This window comes from Phasianus colchicus, chromosome 6, assembly GCF_987193195.1.
Source record: "Phasianus colchicus chromosome 6, bPhaCol1.hap1.1, whole genome shotgun sequence".
In the NCBI taxonomy this organism is placed as follows: Eukaryota; Metazoa; Chordata; class Aves; order Galliformes; family Phasianidae; genus Phasianus; species Phasianus colchicus.
The window spans coordinates 6,601,936-6,629,018 of NC_143441.1; the positions used below are offsets into that span (position 1 = coordinate 6,601,936).

At 40.8% G+C, this 27,083-nt stretch overlaps 1 long non-coding RNA gene and 1 other non-coding gene across 3 annotated transcripts; both read left to right on the forward strand.

Annotated features, from left to right (window-relative positions):
• Positions 1-715: 715 nt before the first annotated feature.
• LOC149917396 (uncharacterized) lies at positions 716-27,083 on the forward strand. 2 transcript variants are annotated; one of them, XR_016467429.1, is made up of 5 exons: positions 716-1,255; positions 1,714-1,782; positions 10,780-10,898; positions 12,673-12,960; positions 26,439-27,083. It is a non-coding gene; the product is annotated as an uncharacterized LOC149917396 (long non-coding RNA). The 2 variants fall into 2 exon arrangements; XR_016467430.1 differs by having other exon boundaries at positions 716-1,101.
• On the forward strand, positions 19,761-19,832 carry TRNAM-CAU (transfer RNA methionine (anticodon CAU)). The gene has a single exon. It is a non-coding gene; the product is annotated as a tRNA-Met (tRNA).

The window sequence follows — 27,083 nt, forward strand, 5'->3', positions numbered from 1 at the left end:
AGTAAAAAGGATCATTAGTGACTGAGACACAGAACTTGAAAAAACAGTTGCTAGTGAAGTAGAAGGCAGGATTCTTTTTTATCAAAAGACAGGGATTTATTTGAAGTACTGGATCTAATACACCTCAGGCTCAGTGTGTTTCTTCTGAATCCCAAGCAGTTCCTGCAGAAACACACCAGAGCTCACAGAGTCTCTGAATTTAGTAAGCCAAAGGTTCATGAATTTTTGGTCCTTGACAGACAGTTGCTCTCTTTGGGCTATTTATCAATTTGTGCAGAAGTTTGGAAAGGCAAATTGGAAGACAGGGGATTGTGGGAGTAAGGAGAAATAAGTCTCCATGAGCTAGAAGCCCCGCTTCTTAACTTTCTCCAAATTAAGTTAGGATACTGAAATATGTCTGTGTAGCAGCTGGGAATACCTGAAGGTGCCACTATGTTCCTGGATAAGAGACAGCAGAAAATTCAGTGATACAGATGAACCATGCAGTAGTGTGACTAATACCATGTTGAGCTTTATGTGATTTGTTGTTGGTTTTATCCTTCCTCCAAGATTTACTGAAATGATAAGGGCAGGACTGGTATGTGAGACACCTGTAATCACCTCAAGAGACCCTTCCTGCAGCCTCTGACCTCTGCGGGGGATTTCCTTCTCATTCCTGTGGGTAACACATGGAGCTCTTGGCCCCAGAGGGCTTTGATAAGCTTCACTGTTCTGTGAGAAATGCCAGCAAAGCCAGTCTTGCTATTTATACAGGATAGAAGGGGCTTACAAGCTGAATATGCTTAGAGAAGAACCCAAATGCAGTAGTGACAGACGCTTTTAAAGCTTTTATTTGAAGATGGCTTTTAAAGATGAATAACATTAAATAATGTAGGAGATCCCTCATATGTGAGCATCAATAAAAAGTTCTGTTGCATTTCACTGTAAAAGACAGTTACCATTTTTTGGCTGAAGAATGACTGGCAGCCAGCCTAAACCTGGGACAACCGGCCATATTTTCTGTGGAATACTGAGCCTGTGGAGACTACAAGTGGATGTGTTAAAGAAGGCAGGCGATGATGTGGTTCAGTGATGAGGAGCAGGGTGTGAAAGGGCAGGCAGGTCAGTAAAAATACAAGGTGATGGCAGTGGAGGAGTTGTGTTGCACACCAAAGGTCTGCATTTTCTCCTGTGGTAACGTGATGTGAGAGGAGGGCAGCTTGGTTTTCTTAAGTGTATGGGAAATACCCCAGGCCTTCTGAGTGACGTTAATAGAGTAAGTAGTTAATAGAGTAAGTAGTTAATAGAGTAAGTAGTTAATAGAGAAAGGGAAGGAGAGAGATGATGACAGAAAAAATTCATTTTAGTTAAATCCTAAGATCATGCTCAGCAGACTCCTCTTACCTTTCGGTTGGGCCGTACCAGCCCTGGCTCTCAAGGGCCCAAATCCTTTGAAAAAGCCCAGAGCTCATTGCTCCAGACCAGTGTCATAGAGACAGGATGGTGTGTAGATGAAGACTAGAACAGCAGGATTGAAGGGCAAGAAATGCTTTATGATGTCCTTCGTGTGGCAGTTCTCAAAAACTAGCAACGGATTTCCCCACAGGCCGAATCCCTCAGAATGTGAAATCTGAAAGGTTGCACAGAGGCCGCGGGTTTGGATAGATGGGTGCTGTTGCTGATTTTGAACATCAATGTTGTTAATTATCACTTATTTTTCACTTGTTCCTGCAGTGAAAGTAATGGAGAAGCAGTCTTCCTCAAGGCCATCTCTGCCATCACTGGTGCTCTGCGAAGGAAAAGGTGAATCTCACACACAGTGACATGGTTTAGTGGGCACGGTGGTGATAAGCTGATGGTTGGACTAGCTGATCTTAGTGGTATTTTCCTATCTTGATGATTCTACGATTCTGAGTCACTGTGCCACTGGTAAACATCTCTATAACAACAGCTAAGGAGTCAGGCCCAGATAAGAAATTATTTACTGTGAGGGTGGTGAGACACTGTAACAGGTTGCCCAGTGGGGCAGTGAATGTCCCCACGCAGACTGGATTTGAGCAGCCTGGCCTAGTGGGAGGTGTTCCTTCCTGTAGCAGGAGGTTTGGAAACAGGTGTTCTTAAAGGTCCTTTCCAATTTAAACCATTCTATGATTCTTCTTTTTTGAGCAACAGGTTCGTGCTTTTTAATGATGCCACACAGCACAGACCTCGGCCTGACTGTAGGCAGTGCAGTAAGAACCAGTAAGAGGCCAGTGCCGTAAAGCCTTATGGCCTCTTGGCTTCGCAAGTCGCGTTCAGCATCTTAGCAAAGTTTTAGCTAAAATAAAAGGTTAGATAAGTTAGAACTTCAGCACTGTTTCTGTGGAATATTAGATTTTCTTCATTTTGGAAATCTTGAAATACTATAGATTTATCTATGCCTAATTCAATTTAAAAAATGATTACCTGTCCTGAAGCAAGAAAGCTGAATTTTTGTTTTCATTTAGCTGTACTGGTTAGCTGACGCCTCCTCACCTCATCATTACATATCATAGCTCCAAAAACTAATGTAGAAGGCTATGTGCATACAGCATGTCAGCTATGCTGAGCTACAGATATGCTATGATAGAATCGTTGAGGTTGGAAAAGATCTTCAAGATCACCAAGTCCAACCATCCACCTAATACTACAAACCCACCTCTAGATCATGTCTCCTTGTGCCACATCCACACATCCCTTGAACACCTCCAGGGATGGGGTCTTCACTTCCCTGGGCAGGCTGTTCTAATGCATGACCACCATGAAGAAAATTCCTCATGACAGCCAATCTAAACCTCCTCTGGTGCAACTTGAGGCTATTCTGTTCTATCACTTGTCACCCACCTCACCACAGCCTCCTGTCAGATAGCTACAGAGAGCTATGAGGTCTCCCCTGAGCCTGCTCTGCTCCAGATTGAATAGTCCCCCCATTCCTCCAGCCTCTCCTCATAGGTCTTGTTTTCCTGATCATTGACTTCTCTCTGCACATACTTAAGCAATTCAAACTCTTCTTGCAGTGAGGGGCCAAAACTGTGCTCAAGGTGCAGCCTCACTGAAGCTGAGTACAGAGAGACAAAATCTTCCCTGTTTTTTTTGGTCATTCTATTTGCAATACAGGCCAGGTTGCTCTTGGCCACCTGGACGTACTGCTGGCTCACATTCAGCTAGTTGTCGACCAGCACCTCCAATCTCAATTTAATTCTGTACAGACACCCCAAAGGCTTCGTTACCGCTGATTTGATGTAGTTGCTGACCTATGACTGAATATCATGAAAGTCTCAAATGAATTAATATAACATATATAATTTTATTCAATTACAAAAATGGAATGAGAAATTGTACGTGTATATTTTATGTATGTATAATTTACTGATCAGTCTTTGAACTCTTATCTGTTTGACAGTCTGGAACAGTGATTTTAAATTCACCTAGGCCTAATTATTTGATCTGCTCCCTTTACTATCTTAACCTTCTTCAAACAGAAGACATTTATCTTCAGAGCATGTTAGGATTTGAACAGAACAAATTAGATGCTGACATGACATTTTTTGAAGCATAATTAAAATGCATGGCAAAGTCACACTTCCATACCTGTAAAAAATGATTTAATTGCATTGAATATTGAATCTAGGACAGTTAATCAATATTTACCTTACGAGACCATGACAGAGACTGTAAAACTCCTGGCCATCGATCCTTTCTTCAGCACTGGGAAATATCTGTGATAAAATGATGGGATTGGATTGCTTATAAAGTTCAGGCCGATGTTTCTTGCAGTTCAATGGTGAGACATTCCCTGGAATGCAAACAACACAGTAATGCTGTTCATCTGCATGAAAACATCCTCCTTTTCTCTTCTTACCTGTGCTGTGCTGTGGGAGAGAGATTGTGCCTGCCAGGGTGAGGGACAGCAGTGCTTCCTCTGATGCTCATCATCAAGGTCTACAAGCTTTGACCAGCTTGCATCTGGGGCATGAAAATCCATATACGGTCCTGGGCTTTTACAGGAGAGCAGCAGTATGTGAAAGGTTGTGAAGTTATTTGTTTGAGCCTGTATTCTCAAATATAGTTTAGAGCCTACTCTCTTTTTGCCATTCATCGCCTCTTCCCCATATCCCATACGGGATATGCATTGATGGCACAGGTGTCCTTCTGGTTTTGGTAAATTAACTTAGCTTTCACATTTTTTGTGAAATTTCTTGCTTTATAAGAATATGCAGAAAGCTCTGAAATTTAGTCTCACAGAAGAGTGGTCTATCTAACGTATTTATATTTAACACAAAATTATGTATAAAAATTGCCAGATATATTGTCAGAAAAAAAGCTACCAGACAGGTATATTTTAATAATTGCAGGTGTTGAACTCCTCATATCAGGATATTAAAAGTTATCCTTATGAAATAACTTTTGCAAAAATGCTTGTCAGGATTGAATAAAATTAATTAGTTTGGAGGCAAATCATTTTGACAAAAAACAAAGTTATGAATAAGAAATTTTGGTCTCTTTAATTTTTACTGATCTATTTTTTTCACTACAACTGCCTTAAGTTGCTGTTTTGTAGAGAGAGATAGAAGAAGGGGCCTGGACACCTACAGATTTCCTCTGAGATGCTCTAATGGCACAAGGTAGTGAAAGTCATTCCAGATTTTCAGAGCCCGAGGTAGGGCCAGATTAATTGCATTTTCATTTGAATTCCTTAAATCAACAATTTTAAGGCCTACAAATATATTTTCTTACTTTCCTGTGAGTTAGTGTAATGTCTCATGCTGACATTTTCTTGTAAGCTGGAGAGAGGTTGGCAAAAGGCCTGAAGTTCTGCCTGAAGTTCATGTGGGATTGATAGTGTGGGCTTCTAGCTGTGTTAGGTAGCAATATGTCTGGTAATGGAAAGTGCATCTTAGAAAACCTTGGATAAAGATCTTTGGAATGGAAAACTCAGAGTAAAGAGAAGGTTTTCCTTAGTATTTCTTTAATTTTAATAAAAGCATTGATCATGATGGGGGTTATTTACATATTTAAACAGCAGCAACATGGACTGCTGGAACTGCAGATTGACAGTAAGTCAGCACAGAAAGCCTTGCTTTTTCCTTTCATGAGTGCTGCTCCTCTCAGCAGCCTATCACTGTCCATTCTTCCTTTTTTTTTTTTTTCATTCCCTTGAATTTTATGTATTTCAGGATAAGCATCCTTTCCACCTGCTGTTGGTTAACTGAGTGAAATATGTTAGACACTTCCACACCAAATTATGTGTTCAGTGCAGCCACGGCAATTCTTCTCATTAGTGACACCTATAAAGGATTTCCAATTAACCTGCAAGTAGTGACTTGGCTACAGAGAGTGTGTAAACAGTACTTTGCTAACACAAATCCTAACGTGAGAATGGGAGGTTAGATACCATTCTTGTAATTGCTCAGGGCTTTGGCTGATGGGGAATGCATTGTCCTCGTGCTTAAATATCTATGTACAGATCAAATCCGAGCTCTAGAAAATAAACTCCTCCTGTCTACAGTATCTGACTTTTGATGATCCTTCCACTATCTTTGTTTAATAAGAAAATGCAAAAACTTGAGTTATCCAAGAAGGGAGTCATTAATTATCCTATGAGCCGTGCTTTAATCCAGGCACGAATAGTGTAGTTGCATTTGAATGAAAGTTTCATTATTTTTTGGCAAATGTTCCAGACCAAATATTGCAAGTTTCTGTTGTCTTCAATTTGCTGACAGGACAATGCAGGAGCAGGGCACACAAATGAGTTATAGACCGTTAGGCACCACTGTTCTTCCATAGTATATTGAATATAGGGGATCATTAATCCCACTGGTAGTTTCAGGTTAAATGAAATCACAGCCATGTCCCTAAGCACTGTGTATCACTTTTTCATCATTATTCTTATCAGATCCAGCAAATATTCTGAGCTGATAATAGGCAGTTCTGCATTAGTGATGTAGGAGTCCAAGTTGTACCAGAGTTTTAAAGAACCCAGGGGCAAATTCCTATATCTAGCAAGATACAGTGGGGGGGGGGGAGGGAAGGGAGGAAGAAATGCTGAAAATTATGTAGAAGTAGATGAAACTTTTTTTAATATATTTTTCGTGGTTGATGTTGCCTTGACATTTCTGTTAGGAAATAAAATACATCATAAAAGTTGAAAACTAGAAATCTTTGCCAGCATAAAAATGATTGTTTCTTTTTTTTCACCCTTCAGCTTTTGATTAAAATGGAGGTCTTTTATGAAAAGAATAGCAAAATTTTTCATGAGATGATCATAGTACTGCAAAATACAGGGAGGGCTGTCAACAAACTAATAGGCTTCCCAATCAATTCCACTTAAGGATGGGAAAAATGAAACAAAAGGACAGATCCCTAGTGAAGCTTAAGCAGTATTTCCTTAGCTTGTAACAACAGATTGTCAGAGTTTTCTAAAGGAGACCCAATGGTTCAGTTGTAGCTGACATTTTGAAAGCATGTTAAAATCCCTTAAGCAACTCCTATGCCAGATAAATTTCTGAAATGATTCCTTTTTTAAAGAAAATGAAATGAAAAATCATCATACACATTTTATTTCTGTAGAGAAATAAATCAAAAGCTCTATGTATTGTTTTGCTCATCACCTTCCCAAAGAGGAGACACTTTAATTAATCCTTTCTTTGAGAAAGATATTAAATCCTCCTCTAATCCCCAAGCAGCAGTTCCTATAAAGACTAGAATCATTTTGCATCTTCATAACCACAGAAAACATCATATTCTCCTAAAGCAAATTGTGCTACAAAGAATGATGAATGCTTCAAGTGCGGAGATGGTTTGCTTTTCCTTCATTTAATCTCTCCCTAATTTGGTATGTATGTGGATGCATAGCAATGAAAATTCTTTTTCAGAATTTCTTGCTGTTCCAAAGAGATAAACCAAAGAATTCTTCAACAGTTTTAGTCCTTTTAGAAATGCTGAAAACATGGCTTTGGGCAGCAGGAAGCAACACATCTCATGATGATTCCAGGTTTCTTTCTGATGACAAACAGATTATGTTTTGTATGTGCCATATTGCTCATTCCACTATTAAACGCTGAAAACTTTTTGCACTCCTGTTTCCATGTGGATTCCTAGCATTCTGCTCTATCTAGCTTTATTATAAGAACAATGCAACCTTATTCAGTGGTATGTTTGGACACAGACTTGAAATTTTTTATCTAACTATATAAACAGAAAATCAGCTCTGCTTATACAGATAAGAATTTCATCATGAACATATGAAGAAATCAATAGCCTGCTCCCAGGCAGCACCGGAAAGGCAGATCAGCAGCTCTCACACTTGTGCACAATCTGTGAGTTGAAGAGTGTTGACCCCATTTATTTCCACAAGGACCTGGCACAGCCTACCCATGACTCACTGCAGCTAGACCAATGTGGTTAGATGGGTGATTGTCCCCATTCTGACATTTATTGAACATTTGTGTTGTGATATACTTACAATGGTGAACAAAGAGTCGCTAGCATAAAATATACAAGACTGTGTGCATCTTATTGAAATGCCAGTAAGGTTAATAAGCTACGACAGTCTCTTCAAATGTAGGGACAAAGATACTGGGCTGAGTTGATTGACCCTGTTACAACTTGCTGAATGTCCAGTCACTAGGGAGTATGAGAACTTACATCAAGTATTTCCAACATCTTCTGACAGTTGCTGAATTTTGTATGTTTCTTTAGTTAGCTTGGCTTCTTTGAACATCCTTTCTGTCTTCAAATCACTGTGGTGAGCTATTTTGTTTTGCTTCTCTTTCTTCATTGGGTCAGAATCAGGAGGTTGGCTATTGGGAACAATTTCTTCTCATAGTTTTGAGAAATTAGAACAATCTTCCTGTGTAGGTGGTAGAGTCACCATCCCTGGAGGTGTTCAAGAAATGCGTAGGTATGCATGGCACTGAGAGGCACATTTAGTGCATATGCCAGTAATGGGCTGATGGTTGGACTAGATGATCTTAGTGGTCTTTTTCCAGCCTTTATGATTCTAGGATATTCAAATGGATTTATTTGTTCAGTGTGTTGTATATTGTGACCATGCAGGTCTGCTGTGGGACAGATTCCATCTGTGATCAGATTTCATTCTGTCTGCATGCTGCTTTTGGATTGGAGAGCCATGGGTGAGGTACTTCTCAGGAGAGCCTTGAACTTTGAGCTTTGGTGATCAAGGAACCTTTGCAGCTCAACTTGTCTCCCACAAGCCTGTTAGTGCCAGCAATATGTTTAGTTTACTGCACCTCAGGCATTATTAAAGGGAAATAGAACGTAGCTCATTCCCTCTCTGAAGTGTTTTGCTTTATTTCTCTCCATGTGTGTTCATGTGTGCAGACTTGAAGGCCATGAGAAACATGCTTGCTATGGCAAAGGATTTTTTCTCTAGCTCTACATAATTTCTTCAGCTGTTTTATAAGTGGAAATAAGCTTAGGAGCAGTTAGAATTCAGCTGACTGCTTCTATATTTAATAAATAATAACCCTGCCATGAAATTGTAATTGGCAATAAAATGTCCTGCAATGCTTCTAACAGCTTTCCACCTCCATTGTAAATCTGCACTTTCAGGCTGCTGCTCATCGCCAGAAGACAGAGTGTATTCATTACTTCAGACACAACTTCTACCACAGAAATGAGAGCTGGAATACAGGCATTTTAAATTCTTTTATTCTCCCACTTCCTCCTGGGCACAGAGGTTCCCCAGTTTTTTGCCCTCCATTGAGATTTTTGCCAGACTTTTCCCAAGCTTGCAGCATTGATAGATTAGTCTGATTTTCCTTGATGTTCCATTCCTCTCTTTGTAGCCTCTGTAGTACCATTTGAACTTAGAATTATGTTGGTGATGTAGTCTGAAAGTTTGTTCTAATGTTATTTTTTTTTTTATTGCTTTTTGCCAAGTTTTAAACTTTTGTTTTAAACTTCATCTAGAACTGTATTTCTTTAAGTCTTCTATCCAGCAGAAATTCAGTGCAGATTCGCAGTTTGCTCTGAAATGAACAACTCAGATACAGTGATGGGTTTGCCTGCTCCTGCTTTGGAGTTTGAGTTTGGTTCTGATTTCATTGGTTCAGATTGGGCGCTCAAGGACTGTGATGGTGCAAGGGCTCAGTCCTCTTTAGCAGAGTGTTAGCTCCCCATTTCTAGAGGCTCTATCAGAAACAATAGTTAAGCACATAGCTGTATTCTTCAATTGCCTTGTGTGAGTATGTCCCACCACCTGCATTCCACAGACAGAGCCCATAGCTATGGGGAAGGGATTGCTTAGTCAAAGGCAGGTGGGAACTTGCAGAGGAGCAAGGAGCATAATATCTTCTCTGAACTGCAAGCCTGTGGCTTAGCCATTAGATTATTCTCCATCCCCTGCAGAGGAAGAGAGAGATTCACCAGCTCCAGGCAGCCTCTGCCTTCCAATGGAGGAGCAGCTCTTAAATCAGGGCAGGATTTAATGACAGGTACCCACTCAGCTCCTAAAATGCAGGAGTGCTCCTCTGCTGTACAGTGAATAATAGGATGCTGACTGCCTCAATATTTTATAGGAATGCACATTTATTGGGCTTCTGTTTCAGATCAGGGAACTTGGCTTTTCTTGGTTAAAGCTGCCTGTGGTTCTGTTCCTGAACAGCAATCCTAATCTACAGCAGAAGGAGAGAATGGAGAATCAAAACCTCGCAAAATGCATGATTTTCTTGGTGGTTATGTTGAGGGGAAGAGAATGAAGAGATTTTAAATTCCATGGTGCCTGACAGTTCTACTAACATAGTCTGCAGATTTCATGGCATTTTTCTATGCACTTTCTTCTTCCACTTGCTTCTTCTCAAAGACATTTCCTTAGGAATTGCTTATTCTTCTGCAAGAGTGTATTTGCAAATACAGATAAATGGCCAAATATCTTTTTTTGTAAAATGGACTACCTTGAATTTAGACCTCAAACAGCAATGGAGATTGAGAAAAAAGTCCATCTTTTATTCCATTTATCTATGGAAGAGGAGTAAAGTGCTCATCATTGTGATTTCTGTGATTTCATCATTGTGATTTCTGTGCCCTTACTTCTTTACTGAGGGTGAAGTTCAGATTTTTGCAAAAGATTCCATCCAAAAGTGCAATTGGTAGAAAGAACCCACTTGCTGACAGTCTGGAGATTTAATCCAAAGTTCAAAAGCTGCTGACCGGTCAGAGATCAGGCTGGGCCCAGGCAGAGATCTGGCATCTCATTCCATGAAGTCTTTGAATGTATCAAAATCGAGTCTGCGCAGATTCTGAAGGAAAGTCAAACAGAAATTTCTCTGTATAAAAGAAAGTCTCTTCTATTCCAGCTGCCAGCCTCAACTGACTTCAGAACTTACCAGTTAAATCCTAAAAGATCATTTCCACTTCATGTCTTAAAAGATTTAGAAATTTGATGTTGTCTCTATGTGGAGTGGCTAAAAAAGATGGCTGCAAATGCTGGGGAAGCAGTTACACAACAGATAAACATGATGTCCTCTTCCAAGGACACTAGATACAGATTTGGGTAATAAAAACACTTTCCCTCTTGATGCTGAATAAAAGCAGAAAAGTCAATTCCAAAGTAAATTCTAAGTTAAAAATAATAATAATAATTAATATATATATATATATATATATAGCCTTAAGCAGATGTGTGTGCTTTCATTTTTTTTCAAATGTACCTGTTTCTTTTAAACAAGATAAAAAATCAGAAGATTCAAATCAGCCAAATCTGGGAAAATTATCAGCATGGCGCACAGCGGTAAAATAATTTTGCTTTCTGTCTCACAGTGCAGCTGTAGGGTCAAGATGTGCTGCAGGTTTCCCCACTGTGTGCTCTCAAGTTCTCTGGTCCTCTGATGCAAAGCAAGATTTGAGAAACATAATTCTGCGTGGCTTCTGAGACCAAGGTAAAGAGAATGGCAAAGAAGCTTCTTAAAGAAGCCCTCCCTGTTCTTCTTACATATAATCCATTTTCTTTGCTTAAGGATTATCTCAAAGTTGTTTGATCTTTCCTATTTGGGAAGCATGCTTATGCTGTGGTGTGCTGCCAAAGTGAGACTTAAAAGAGAAACAGCTTAGGTTAAGAAAGCGCTATCGTGTTTTGTTATGCATTAGAAAAAATATGTGTTAGAATAATAATTTGAGAGTATTTTATGTTAAAACAGTGGGAAAACTCAATTTCTCCCCTTGTAAAGCTACCTAAATCTCTTCAAGCTGAAATTCTTAGAGATTTCTGAAAGTCCTGGCAGGGGAAAACAAAGTCAGTTGTAGGAATCAATTCTGCACAGAGGAATTGCTGGGATTTGATCTTGCCTGCTACAGGCTTTTGAGATGCAATCAGAAAAGTCTGCTGTTTCACCATTCACTTCAGAGGTATTCAAATAGCTTTCTTAATACTGGCAAGGGGAGAGGGAGAAAACCCAAAGCATGAAATTTCAGAGAGCAAGCATGACTTTGTAGAGGATTAAAAAATAAGTATTTTTTCCTAAATAATTCATTTAATTACAGACATGGTATCACAGACAACCCTTAGCCTAAGATTCTGAGAATAAATACAAGACAAACAAACAACAATAACAAAAAACATTCATAGCAAAGCAGCCAACAGCAAAGCAAGGCAGTGACAGCGACAAAGAAATACTCAGAGGCAGGAGTGTAAGAACTACTGAGAAGCCTTTTAGCACTTGTGATATGCTTGTGGGGAAAAAAAGAAAAAAAAACCCCAACCAGCCAATGCAAGAAGTTTTAGCTTATTCCATAAATAGGAGAAAGCAAGGTGAGAGGAGAAAAGAGACAGTGAGGTGGGATGCTTTCAGGAAGCTTGGTTGCTGCCTGAATGCCTCAGAGCAGAGGATCTGAGCAAACCTGAGCTGTCATTCAGGATGGACTTCAAGGAGATGTCCTCCTCTCTCTTTCAGATAATTAATATATAAGTTACTGCTTTCCCTGTTGATTTCAGCTCAACATGGTTGTTCTGAAAAACTATGATTTATCTGATCATATTCCAATGGATGCACAATTTTCTGTTGTTTAAATATCTATTACTGATGCATATGAGTTAGCACTGGTTCTTTCTCATCGTGAATGGTACCAGTCACCTATATGGGCCAGAACCAGAACCTTCCCCTGGCTGGCCCAGGCCAAGGCCTGGACATTGCTGTGACACCCAAAGGTCTCTCCAATCCCCACAGGCTCCATACCTGAAGGTGATGCTGACTGCCTCAATATTTTATAGGAATGCACATTTACTGGGCTTCTGTTTCAGATCAGGGAACTTGGCTCTTCTTGGTTAAAGCTACCTGTGGTTCAGGTAGCATAGCAGCACAGGGCATAGCTGTGAAAACAGATCGAGTTCTGCTTAGGAGTGTATTGCTCTTGAAGCAGAGCAGCCCATGAGGCTGGACAAGTTCTGGATGTGCTAAATGCATGCTTGCTCTCCAGGTCTATGCTTTTACAGCCGTGGCAGCTGTGGATGCCTGGCAGGCTGAAATGCACATGGACGCCTCCGCATGTGCTCACTTCTTACCAGCTGCTGGTCATGCTGCTGAAAGAGCATGTGGATGGCTGTTGTCAGAGCTGTACTGAAAGAGAGCTCAAAGGGACGACGCCAGCTTGTTGGTTTTTGGTTGGTTTTTTTTTTTTTTTTTTTCCATTCACTTTGCTTTTTTTCTTCTCACTCAGCTGCACTGAAGCCTGATGCCTCTGGTAGCCAGTGGTGGAGCAGTGAGAAGCTGGTACTGCTGCTGTGCTTTTACAGGAGAGGCTTGGCTGCATTAACTCCTAGGAAAACAAGAGCCCAGGCAGCTGGAGCAGAGCCTGGCAATGGAAGTTGGCCCCACAGCAGCCAGCAGCAGCTCCCCGGCTGGCACCGGCTGGCTGGATGTCACTCTTGTCACCTGTACTGACACCGTGACTTTCACCGAAGTGCTGGAGGAAGAGGAGTGGAAATCCTTTTACTACTCCTTTAAGGTACAGCCGGTGCATTGCTTTTCTCACAAGCTTTGGTGCTTCTCAGTGCCTCTGCAAGCAGGCAGCTGGGATTATTGATGTTTTATCCCAGATATAGGTGGAATTTGCCCTGCGAAGACATCTGGCAGTATATGTGAGGCATTTACTGGAAAACAAAAGAGTTGCAGGTTTTGGAGTTCAGACTTGCAGATCTTAGCAATCATATCCTCTTACAAGAGAGGATGGTAATGTTTTTTCTGAAGTGGCATTGTAGTTTTATGTGCATCTTTAATCAAAAGTGTGTTGTAGTTTAACACATCTTTTGTGTGATTTCTTATTAGCCATTGCCTTGACACAAGGAATTTCTTTTCAATTTCCCAGCTGCAACAAACATTGCACACAAGCAACAGGGTTTTGTGTGTGTGTGCGCGCGTGCGTGCGTGTGCGTGTGCGTGTGCGTGTGTGCTTAAACAACAACAACAACAGGGATTAGCTCTAATTGGTTAATTGGCTTGGTTTTCTTTTAAACTTGTGAGGAGGATGCATGATCACTGTTAGAATGTAGCAGACAAACGATTCAGGATTGAAAGCTGCTGAATGATGTGAGAAGTGTATTCATTCATCTCCCCGAAACAAACATCACCCTCACAAGATGTGATTGTAGAGAACAGATGAAAGAGGTGCTGAGTTACATCTTTGCTTCAGCTCTCCGTGTCTGTTGTTATTGCTCAGTTTCATGCTGCATGCCATGTGTTATGGTGCTGTAGTGGCACGTTGTACAAGTTGTGCTCAAGTTACTAAAAGGAGTTACTACAAGAAGTACCCCGCCTTCCCTCCAGAGCTCAGAACCAAGCAGATCACTTCCAGATGGAAAGATGCAGGCACTCGCATCGTATGGCAATCTGTTGGAAATCAGGGGATGTATTCAGATGCAGTTTTGACTTCCAGGAGGTTGCTAGTACTCTGATACATTGCTCCTGGAATCAGTGGAATTATAACAGGGATTCACCTCTTCTAGGGAAAAGTTGATCTGTAGTCCTACAATTCATTAACTGGAGTTTCTTTTAACACAATACTCCTTTCTTCTTCTTCTTCTTCTTCTTCTTTTTTTTTTCTCTCTCCATGTTAGACTCTTAAAAGGCTCTTCAGAAAGCAGAGAAGTGAGGAGCAAAACCTTTTTTCACAATTTTCTTCTTATCTCCTCTCTTCTCTCCACACTTAGGGCTGTAAATCTGAACAATGTCATGGGAGCAATATTTTATAATGGTAAAAGTGACAAATTAATTCCATGATTAGAAAGTCCCCAGGCAGAAAAATGCTTCTTAATAGGGCAGATTGAGTAAATTACAATAATTAGGATACTATGGATAGTCATGCGTGCTCGTCCATTGCTGAAAGAAACTTGATTCTATTAGCTGAGAGCTTCTCATTAGACTTGCACTCTGCTGCCTGATGTCTAGCTTTGGCAAATATAAGATGAACTTTGCAAGGAGGTTCACTGGTTTCACATCAATTACTGGCTGCTGATAGGCATGGAAATATTTTGACCCGGGAGACAAGTGACAGCTGGTGTTGCTGCTGTAGGGAAGGAGGAATAACACACCTGCTGACATCTACTATGCAAGGAAGGGCTCTCTGCCAGCCGTTTCAGCTCTCAATGAGAGCTTCATGTGTGGAAGGTGCTGACAAAGCAGCCTGTACTTCACCATCCACACTCTGTGTGGTGGCCATGCCCATGTTCCAGCAAGGTGCCCAGGATCTCTTTTCTTTACACAAGGCTCTGGTTTGGCAGCTAGAGAAATAGAAGGGCAGCTTGGAACAGGCTGAGTGGATTAAAAACCCACGTCATTTGAAATTGGTGCTCAAAATACAGCTACAAATGGGCTTTGGCCATTAATTGGGATTTTCAAACATGCTGTAGCTGTTGCTGGCTGTAAAGAAGATCGACAAATGGCCACCATGCAGGTGCAGGTTGACCCCTGTGTTGCCACGAAGCAGAAGTCTCAGGATGGATGTGGGCTGTGCCTGTGGCTGTGGCATGGGGGGATTGCCACCTTGTTGTACATCCAACACAAAACAAGCAAGTGTTCCTATTTCTCTTTGGGAAATACAGAGTTGTGTTATCTACCTTAAGAGATAATAGGAAAACATGATCTAAACCAATAAATGGGGGCCAGGGAGTGATGCTCATGCAGTAAATGGAACAGTTCCTACACAAATGACTTCTAACAGTTTTATCCGCTGGCAGCTCTGTAGAGTGTCTCAAACACTGTTCAAACTGTGGGATGAAAGGAGAATACTGTATTCTTCTTTTCCTCCCATGCTTCAGAAGTACTACCTGTACCCACCCATAGGTAATATCTGGGTTATATTGTGGTGGCAATGCGACGAAAGTAAAATAATGCCACTCAGAGCATTTCAGTGCCCAAAAAAAGGTCCTATTATGGGTTGAGTTGTGAATGCTTCCCTGCTCCCCCTTTCAGAACAATCTGAATTTCTTTCCATTCCTCTTCAGAACATAATAACTAAATCCCATGCTGAGTCAGATTAAAAAGCATTTTGCCAGTTCAGTTAGATTTTTTTTCCCCTCCTTTTATTTTTTTTTTTGGGGGGGGGGCTGGGAAAAGGAGCATTTCATCCACTTGGAGGAACATGCTCTTCCCTTCTGTTAGACATTTTGATAGCTGCCTGGCCAGCTGCTAGGTGAGCCTTTACCCCCAGGTCTGCTGTAAAGCTGCTTCCATGTGCAATGGGCTCAAAGCTGTTGTTGCATCTTTTTGGTAGGACCAGGTGTGTCATGCAGCTTTATGAGATGAGCCAGAGCTTTCTGTGGTAAAGACAGTAGCTCTTCCCCACCTGCAGGTTCTGTGATCACAGAATGACTTGCATTGAAGGTCATGCTAAAGATCTTCTAGTTCTAACCTCTACATGGCAAAGTATTGCTGAAAGCTGAGCCCGTGTCTCTGCCTGAGGTCTTTGCATGAGGCATGCTGGTAGCTCACCGCCTGGAACCACAAATGCAAGGAATTCTATTGTCTGTGCTGGCATCAAATTCATAACAGATGTCCAAATCGGTATTAATCACAGCTCCAACCTCCCAGGCCAACAGGAAGCTCATTACATCCCTTTACAATCTCCTCCACATGCACTTAGTCTCTGTGTAAGAAGACTCTCTGTGTGTCAAATGCCCTTTGCTGAATACAGTGAGCTGTAGAAGACAGAGATTATCAGAGTGCCTGTGGCTTTCCTCTACTTTCAGAGTCCCTCAGCTCTGCCTATCTGACTCATGGGGACCTGAGACATAAGGTGCTATTCAGAAGCCTTCCTAGAGAGCCTGGGGAGAAGCCAAAATCTCAGAATAGGTTCATCAAGCTGAGAAAGGAGTCCCCGTGGTCAACAAGGCTGGAATCTTTGTGAAGGCTGGAAGACGCACCTCCCTTTGTGCAGCCCCAGCAGCTCCAGAGCTTAGAAAGACTCCAGTAGGGCTCAATTCTTGTATACGACATGGCTGTTGGACAGTGGGATGCTCTACTTTGATGCAGTAGTGTAAAGGTAAGAGCACTCAAATACTGAGAAGTCCAAGCCATCCTTCCTTCTTTGGCAGGAATGACAGGTGGTGTTCCCCACCTTAGAATCATGGAATCATAGAATTGCTCAGGTTGGAAAAGACCTTAAAGATCATTGAGTCTAAACACAACCTAACCATACTACTCTAACTCTAACAACCCTCTGCTAAATCATGTCCCTGAGCACCGCATCCAAACGGTTTTAAACACATCCAGGGATGGTGACTCAACCACCTCCCTTCCACCATCTACTTGCACTTTCTCATTTTGTTTTCTGAGCCTTCATCTGTGCAGCAGCACAGAATTTTGTTGATCTCCCCCAAGTGTTTTTGGGAACACCCTGTCCCATGCTGCAAGGTGGAAACACCAATTGTATGTTGATGTCTTCCTTACTCCAGCTCCACCAGTCCTGGTCCTGTGCTGTGCAGTGTCACCCCAGCAGTGGTAGTGAAGGATAAGAGCTGTGAACATTAAATCCACTACAAATGATAATTCATCAATAGTTAAGATTCCCCAGTTTGTTGTGTTTGGTTTTTTTTTCCAGGAAGGACTGTGTGCTTGTGGCTATGGTGTTCTCCAACACCATAGCATTGCCAGTACCTGCATGCTGTAGCTTAGCTAGTTCAGATATTAAACAGGACTGTAGAGCCTAGTGCTAGTGTAAGCACAAATACAAAACCACGTGCTTCTTATCCATGGAGTATAACCTTCATTGCAAAGGTCAGGGCCTATCACTTCCACCAGAGTACTGAGAAGATCAGTGCAAGGAGAGCAGGTTTCCACAGGCGAGCTTTGCAGAACTATTAGGTAACAAGTATTTGCCTCCAGGTGTCCTCGAAGCCTGTTTAAGTCAGTATCTGTGTCCCTATCATTTCAGCCAAATGCAGGAGTCTCTTTATCTCATGAAAAGCATTTGCCTTTACTATTGCTCATTCTGATTTTCAGGCAGACCGCACAGAGCATCCCATCCCTGAATACATAACAGAAAAATATTAATGGGTGCTGTCAAATTTCTGGAGTAATCTCCGCAAATGCAATCATATGTTTTAGGAAAATGAGCAAACCAAATAATTCATAAGTGACTTCGCTATCTTTCATTGGAGTGAGAGGAAGAAAATTAAGTCTACACAAATACAGTGTCATGAACTCCTGAACGCAGGCATTGCAGAATGCTGTAAGGAGTGCTGCTAGAGCTGAGCAGCTGTGCTGAGGAGGCAATAGCTGCTCACCTTGTGAAACGAAGATGCAGTGTTCTTGGGTGGGCTGGCTTCATCTACTAGCTTAAATACAGCACAGAAGGGAGCTGGCTTGGTAACAGCCCAGCATGTGGAAGCTGTGAGCCAACCAATTCAGGCAGTTTTACACCAGCGTTCCTCACACCTCTGACTGTTGTCCGTGTGACCCATAGGTAGGGTTTGTGTCTGAAAGCATCTCCTGTATAAATATGCTTAAAATGTCTCTAGTCTATGAACTGTTTTAATTTCACAGATTAGGCACATTTAATCATCTTACCCTTTTCTGTGATTAAGAAGGAACAGTTTCACAGTTTTTAATAGGCCTTTCAAAATCATACAATTATGGATGGGCTATTGAGTGACCTAATATTATCTCTTCCTGTTTAAATTATTCTAGGAAAAATAGATACATAATGAAAAATACATCATTCTTGATGACATCAAAATTAGAGAAATCTGTTTAACTCCTTCCTTGGAAGCTTCTATGATACATCTATTGAAAAAAAAAAACCCTGAAATAACTCAATAGAATCACAGAATTATAGAATGGCTTGGGTTGAAAGGGACCTCAAGGATCACCAGGTTCCAGCCCTCCTGCTGCAGGCAGGGTTGCCAACTGCTAGGTCAAAAACTGGATCAGGTTGCCCACAGCCCCATCCAACCTGGTCTTGATCACCTCCAGAAACAGGGCATACGCAACTTTTCTGGGCAACCCTTTTTCAGCACCTCACCACTCTCTCTGTGAATTGCTTCCCCATGACATCTGATCTAAACTTTTCCTCCTTTGATTTAAAAGCATTTGCCCTTGTCCTATCACTGTCTGTCCTATATGCCCCAGTTGGTCACTATTTGAATAAAACTGTCCCTTTTTATAATCCATTTACCAAAAGACAACAAAACGGTGAATGTGAACTAGCTGCTAGTAAAACTGAATTCTTACCATTTGTTATTAACTTTAAATCTTCCCCATCTACCCCAGTCACATCTACATTCATTAAATGCTGCCCATTGAAGTGACCCTGCCTCAGCCATGATGGTAAAGTGAGAGCTAAGACATATATTTTTAAAAACTGAGGATTCACAAAAAAAAATGGTCAATAGAGCATGACTATATTTTCAGAAGAAGTGAAAATAATGTTAGTAACATAATTACTCCTTTCTATCTAGTGAATAGTTTTCCTTGCACCAGAAATGTAGAAAATACTTTAGATTTTCCTCTGTAGAACACATTAGCATTCACAGACTATAAGTACAATACCATCCAGATAGAAACTCATGCAAAACTTCTTCCCAAGTTTGGCAGAATATAAATTGTCTTACGTCCCCTTCCAGCCATGCTGGAATGAAGATGCGTGGAGATGTGACTGTTGCCAGAATCTCTGACGTGTGGTGAAGGCCTCATGTGACAATTGATGCCAGAATATCCCACAGCCATGTGCTGGAGGGCTAACACAGTCATCCTGTGAGAAATCATTGCAGTAAAGCAGTCACTGTGCAGGAGATGGGAAAACTATCGGGCATGACAAATGCATCTGCTGAATTCAAAGCTCATGCTTGACTCAGAGAGGTGTGAGATGCTTTCTTTGTTAAACTTGCTTGGGGATATTGGTGTTTGAAGAGTAACCACTTAATTAATAGTCAAGGTCCATAGCAGTCAGAGCTGTGTTTTAGCCCCAGGGCTTAAATGGGAAATCAGTGGTTCAAGAGAGACCTGAGGCTGAGCTAGTATTCATGCAGTGTGAATTGGGCTCAATTCCAGGCTCAATTCCACCAAAAAATTCAACTCCTAAAGGGCTTTGCTGCCGCCTTCTCAAATTCAACTGCAATGGAAGAAGCTTTAAATAAAAAAAATATAAAACTTAGCTTTGAAATAATTCTTTTCTCAGTCCTTGCTACCTCATCACAAGTTTTCTTAGAGTTTTCTGATGTCAATCAAATTGCATTCCAAAAACTTTTAGGAATGTCTTGCATATTATAACAGCTTTTCATTTTTGCCTTGCTAGTTGGAAAGCCTTTAAGAAGCAGAGTGGCGCAGCGGAAGCGTGCTGGGCCCATAACCCAGAGGTCGATGGATCGAAACCATCCTCTGCTAGTAGCCTTTTTTCGCATGTGAGGCTTAGGCTGCGTATCAGGAAACACTTCTTTCATGAAAGTGTTATTAAGCATTGGAATCGTCTCCCCAGGGAGGTGGTTGAGTCACCATCCCTGGATGTGTTTAAAAACCTTCTGGATGTGGTGCTCAGGGACGTGATTTAGCAGAGGGTTGTTAGTTAGGGTAGGATGGTTAGGTTAGGGTTGGACTTGATGATCTTCAAGGTCTTTTCTAACCTGAGCAATTCTATGATTCTATGATTCCAAGGCATAATTTTATTATATGAATGGCCAGTATAATTTCTGCTAGTTGTGACAACTAGGTCATAAAATATATCAGTGATCTTTCAGTTCTTTCATGTGCTTCTTTCTTCTGAGACATACTTCATCTGCAAACGAGTCAAGAGTGATCCAACCATATTTCTGTGGCTTTTCCTCTCCCCACATATTCATTTGGAGCAGGAGGTAGTTTGTATTAATCACCTGAACTTTCACATTCAGATGCTTAACATCTAATGTGTGAAGCTTACTTCTAGCCTAAAAATTCCCACCGTTATCTCTCGTTTGGTAAAATTATTGGCACCTTTTATTTTGTCCTCTGACAGTGAGACCTGCTAGCTAATACTAAAATATGTATAATGCACCTATAGCTTATCATCAAACAGATTTCTGTGGTGGTTTTTTTCTCACTCCAAATTGTGGTGGAAGATGTATGGATGTTTCCTATTGGCACTTCAACCAAGTTTGGTTTTTTTAATACATTACATCACAAACTCAGAGAATCAAAGAATGCCTTTGATTGGAAAGGACTATGAAGATCATGTAGTTCCAAACCCTCGCCATAGGCAAAGTTGCCACCCACTAGATTGGTCTGCCCAAGGCCCCATCCAACCTGGCCTCAAATGCATCCAAGAATGGAGATACTTTATACCATATGTAAGTAATCACAATAGACATAAATCTTTCATATCCATTGCACATTACTTCTGATAGCTGGTTGCTTAACCTAGTCACACCCTGGCAGAAATACTTCATCCCAAACTTCTGCACACGCTTTAGCTAAACACCATCTATGACTTTTTTGTGTCATTCCCATCCGCATTTACACCTGATTTGCAGGATGATGTAAATAGTAATTCCCCGAAAGATCTGAGTTGTCAATGCAGTGCCCAACCAAGTTCTGAACGTCTTCAGAGGCAGAGATCCCACATCTTCTCTGCACTCCAGTTCCAGTGTTTGACTATCCTCATAGTGATTTTTTTTCCTAGTATATAATCAAAATGACCTGTGTTGCAACTTCCATTTGGTACTTCTCATCCTTTCATTTTGAACTGCATTATAGAATCACAGAATATCCCAAACTGGAAGGCACACACAAAGATCATTGAGTCCAACTCCTGGCTCCACGCAGTACCACCAAACCCTATGTTTGAAAACATTTTCCAAATGCTTCTTGAACTCTGGTAGCTTGGGGCTGTGACTACTGCCTTGGGGAGCCTGTTCCAGTGCCTGAACACGCTCTGGTGAAGAATCTTTTCCTAATACTCAACCTGATCCTCTTCTGATGCAGCTTCTTAAGTAAATTGCTCCAACTGGTGTCTTCTTAATATTTCTTTAAATATTGTAGTCCAGTAGAAGCAAACTGAGTATAAATCCCCAGCTGGAATCAGTGAAGTTGCATGGCACTCATCTGCCTTAGAAGAATTAACCCTTGTCTTTCTCTTCCCTCTTTCCTTTCCCTTTCCTCTTCTGTTCCACCCTAGATGGGGCCAGCTAAAATAATGTATCTCTCTTATGTATTTTCAGTAGTCAAAATTGAAGACTCCATGTCTTCTATAACAGGGTCAAAATAACGCAAAACCTGGGGTCCTTCATTTGCTTGCACAGTCTGCAGCTGAAGTGTTTATTTCAGGAGATGAGAAAAAGTTTTCTCACTCTCTATTTTTTTTCTTTAAAACTTCCTTTAGAATAGAGCAATACAATTTACTAGTGGTGAATATGATCTTCAATATGTCAGTTTCCCAATTTAGCAAGAAAATTTATATGTTCTTTTTACATGTTAAGAGGAACTTACTCGTGAATTTGCTTACTTTACTCCATGAGTACATCTCAGTCACTACAATAGGTTAAAATTCTAACATCATTTTTAAAATGAACAAAACGCAAGCAGTCAGATTATCTCCAGATAAAACACATATTCCCAGAACTTAATCACCTAGTAAGAAGAAGCTGCTCAGAGACTTACATCACTGCCAACCTGTAGGGATAGATAGTAGTGTCTTCATCACTCAACAGACCAAGGGCATGAAGCAGGAAAACACGAGGTCAGTGACAACTTGAATTCACTATAAGCCTCCTAATGTCACGTTAAGATACCAGCCAGCAACATTAGGAAAGATATTAAACTTTTTCCACTACTATTCTCCACACTACAGTAACTCATAGATACAGAACTTGAGAGCCTGGAAGAACTCAGGGATGGATTTTGTCATTGATACAAGATAAATACAAATCACACTGGAATAGCACAAATGCCTAGAATCCATAAGGATCCCTTCTGCCTTTGATTTGATGGTGAGTGAGTGGTACACCAGGCTTACAGGGATGCACTTTGTTTCAAATATAAAGCACAGTACACCTCATGCTAGACATATTGCAGCCTGTGAATTAAGAAATTTTGTTAGAGAGACAAAATAACAAACCACTTATGCAAGCAAAGGAAAATGTATGCACTTTTCAGACAGGTTTCTTGACTTACATTTCACCCACGAAGAGACTTGCTTCATTGGCTGAAGCTGGATTTAATCTTAAAGCAAATTAGTAAAACATGAATATGTGCTCCAGATGTCAAGCACTTCCATGCTTCAAACAGCAGTCTTGTGGAATAGAATCATAAGCAATGGTAATCATCAAGCCAAGGAAATCCTCTTGACTTTGATTTGTCCTGTAACCTTATTTAGGTCACTAGCATTTTTAATTTTTCTAATCTAAAAGAACTGCTGTATGACACTAGTCTCGCTCATGATGTTCTTCTGTAATGTAGTTAATATACCCATTGCAAAAGCAGCCCTTGAAGAAAGCTTCTACACAAGGAGATGTTACTATCTTTTTATCCAGTTGTCTGTGTAAGATGTTATCAAATAGTGGTTCTCTTTTCTTCTTGTAAATCACCTTGCTGAAGGTTGCTACAAAAAGACGATTTCTACCTGATGAACATGACATGAAATGAAACACATCCATTTTTAAACAACCTCACTGTGATGTATAAAACAGAATGCTGGACAATGCAGCTGAAGTGAAGTTCAGGGATCAATCAGCTATATCTCAAATCTAAGACTTATTTTCATAGATGGAGATTTCATTGACTCAATCAATCTGTAGAGGTATTTTGTAAATGAAAATTTTTAAATAACCATCCTGATTTCTATGCTGTAATTTTGGTTCACTGATTTTGGGCAAATCTGCAGTGGATCAGAAGAATATTTTATTCCCCCTTTTTTTTTTTGTTATTCCTACAGCCTCATCATGTCTTCAAAGATATTCTCATTTATTCCTGGAGCCTGTTGTTTGCTAGATTGAGCAATTTAAATAATTCACTCTTTTTGCTCTGCTGCCAACTCCTTACCCTATGCCTTGAAGTGCAGTGTCCCAAAGTGGACATAGTATAGCAGCGGGGTTCAATGGAGGAGAGACATGCAACATGTGTTGGTCTCATGGCAGTTGTGGTTTTCAACGCAGAACTAGAGAATACCCCAAGTTAGAAGGGATCCATAAGAATCATCAAGCCTAACCCTTGACTCCACAGAGAACCACCCAAAATTCAAACCTTATGTCTGGGAGTGTTGTCCCTGTGCTTCTTGCCCTGTATATCCTTCCCCATCTTTGTAGGCCCCCTTAGATTGCAGAGTCCAAACATGCACGCAGTGCTGGAGGTGAAGCCAAGTGCTGGAGGTGAGGGAACCATCACCTGCTGTGTGTTGGGGGTGATGTTTTGAAGGCTCACCCAGCCTGGTGTCATTACAGCTACTGCACTGTAAAGTTGTGTGCTGCTCCTTTATTTAATGAAATCCTGTTTTTAAAGTGTGTGTTTCCAGTTCATCAAGAATGTTTTGAATTCCAGTCATAGCTTCTATGAAGGCCTTTATCATGATGAGCATCCCATTAATACCTACAGAAGTTTTCAGTCTGCAAGCTAATTCAGACTGATAGAGGCTGCAGTGATTTAAGCTGCCTATTAATGTAGTTCCTTAATCCCCAAGAATGAGATCTTTTTCTCTGCTCTCAGAACAGCAGCTACCACAAATAGATGAATAGAAACTTTGTCTGTATGCTTTTGTCTACAGTCTTTCAAATTTAGCTCTCCTTACTCAGCTTTTGCACCTCTTTGGTCATTTTTGTCGATTGGTTTAATTGTACATTTCTGTAGAGCTTAAAGCACTCATTTTAAGTTGGCAAGAGGACTGACAATATGTGCTTACCCCTGTGTGGGGAGGAAGCACCCCTCTAACACAGGCTGTGACTGAGGTTTTTCTTATGGAGGAATTGCAAAAAGATTTGTGTCAGAGCCTTGTTCTGTTGTTAGCCTTATCATTACAATACAGGAATGCAGAATTTCTTTTTAAAAAATGCTCTCCCAATTTTATATCAGAAAATGGGAGCAAGTCTTGTCCCTTATTTTTTTAACATATGAAAGATCTTTTCTGAAATGGAAAAGACAAGCAAATCCCTTAGGAGAACCAATTGATTTCAAGGACAAACGTGATATGAAATCTTACCTTTTTTTCCCCCCTGTTTCATTTATCTTCCAAAAAAACGCCTCCTTCCAATCCCTGTACAAAAAAAGTGTCCCCATAAGCACAGTTTTACCATGTTTTACATTCTGCCAAATGTTGCGAAGGGAATTTGCTTCCAAGAGATTCTTAGATTTTAAAACATATTTGTTTGTTGTTTTTTTGCTTGTTTTGTTTTGTTTTTGTTTGCTTGTTTTTTGCCTAAAATTTAAGCACCCAGCCCACACTGGTTGTGTAGGTGATTCTATAATCAGTGGAGACAGCCATCCCAGGGTGGGTGAGATGAATGATGACTCATGCCTGAGATACTACCATTATCTAGACTACAAAGACCATTTAGAGTAGCTGTTTCTCTTTAGAGCTTTAAAGTTAGATGCGGTGACCCAAACGACAGATTAAACTAACAGAAGTTATCGTGCTGGGAAAAATGAAACCATCTAAACACAGCATTCATTGTGTGCTTAAACTAATCCCTGGGCTCAGGCATGGAGCACAGCCTGGAATTGCTCATACAGTGAGTGGCTCCTGCCTCTTCTGCACAGCCACATAGGTCATGAAGCCCCATTGCTACCAGACTGAAGCAAAGCTGGTTCTACTCTTCAGTAGAAAAGAAACTATGCATCCTGACTGTCGATTCTGCTGAGCCACGTGTGTATTTTTGTTTTCCCCTTGTAATAACAAGGTGTGTTATAACATGTGTAATAACATGCTGTAATAACAACATGTGTATTATCACTACTGGATACTTCCGCACTTCTTAATTCTGCATTTCTGTGTTTCTCTGTCCTATGCCCTTCAACGTCTTGCTGTGAAAAATGCTGACTGTTCTGCTTGTCTTTGCAGAAGAGCAGCAGAATTGTTTTTCCTCCTTGCTATACGTGCGTTATGCAAGCTAAGTTTTCTAAGTTTGCAGAAATGCTGAATATTTTCTCCACGCTGACCCCATGCTCTGCAGACTCAGTGCTTCTCAGGCATCATAGCTGGTTGGCTGATGTAGAGGAATTGAATTTTGCAGTCCCACGTGGCTAGGGGAAACCTACAGAATAGCACTGAAAAATAACTAACCTGCATTTAGAGAAGACCAACAACGTTTCGGTAGGCCATAAAGGAGGGAACAAATTGTGTGTGCACTCACAGGAAGCAAACAAATGCATGTAGGTATGCCCTTATTCTTGCAGCAGAGGATCATAATGCTTCCAGAGTGCTTTTCTTATTTTTCTTTTCTTTGTACACACTACCACTAGGGGACGTTTTGTCATCACGTATTGCATGAGGCACAATTTTACTTTTCCTTACAGTGGGTCACGCTTACTTTTCAATCTTGCTACGCATCTAGAGTGGGTGTCTGAATTTCATAGGGCTTGTGGATGACCTATACTCAATGGGCCTGGGAAGGAGAGAAGTATTTATTTCCCCCATTTCTCCAAAGGAGCGTGTCTATCAGTATTCCTTGCAAAGCGTGGCAGTTGGTTATTTCACAGCTTGTTGGAGCAACAAGAGAAAGCTGATGGCTGCCTCTCATTTTAGTGTCTAGTGCTGAACACAGGCATTGATAGCAGTTTTGTGAATATAGCAGTAATATACAGGCACTGCAAATCAAACTGTAAGGGACATCACTGGTGATGATGCATGTGAGGCATTTTCTGAAAGAACAAGAATATCTTTTAGTCTATATAATTAAAAATCAATTGTCAAAACTCACATTCCACTCCTTGTTGCATTCTCATCTCGTTTGTCCTATGTTAACTGACTGACTTAACCCCAGTCACTATCCATTCACCTGCCTACATCTTCTTTTTTTTGTCTTTCCAATGCAGACAGAGCAGCTGGTGACTCTTTGGATCCTCTTTATTGTTACTATTGCTGGAAATGCCATCGTGCTCTTCTCTACATGGAGAAGGAAGAGGAAATCTCGAATGACCTTCTTTGTTACACAGCTGGCAATCACAGGTAGTGTTTGGGAGGGAAAGGGGCATTTAAGCTTACAGGAATCAGTATGAAAATGACAAGAAGTTTTTTGCATAAACAAGGAAATGCAAGTTGAATGGTGAAGAATTCAGTTGCCACCCAACTTGCAGCTGCAGCTTGTCATAAGACAGATGGATGGGTGCTTATCTTAGGGCTCAGTCTGCCTTTGATCTCAAAAGATGTTGCTAGATGTAGTAGTGTCTGTGTCAGTTGCAGCAGCTGCAACTCATTGTTTTCACTGAATCTTATCTCCCAGTCTGAATTAGCATCCACATTTCCCAAAAGTTATGTTCCCAGCTGTTGTCATAGAACTGTTTAGATTAAAATAGTTCAAGATGAATCTCTAGTGTTTTTCTGCTAAAATCCTTTCTAAAGTACTTCATTACAGTGTTGCTTCATCAATTACATGCTTCCATTGAAGAGTGAAAATAACTTCCTGTGGTCTGGTTTAACCAAGTAAGGGAGATATAAAGATGTAAATGTAGAGAGGAATA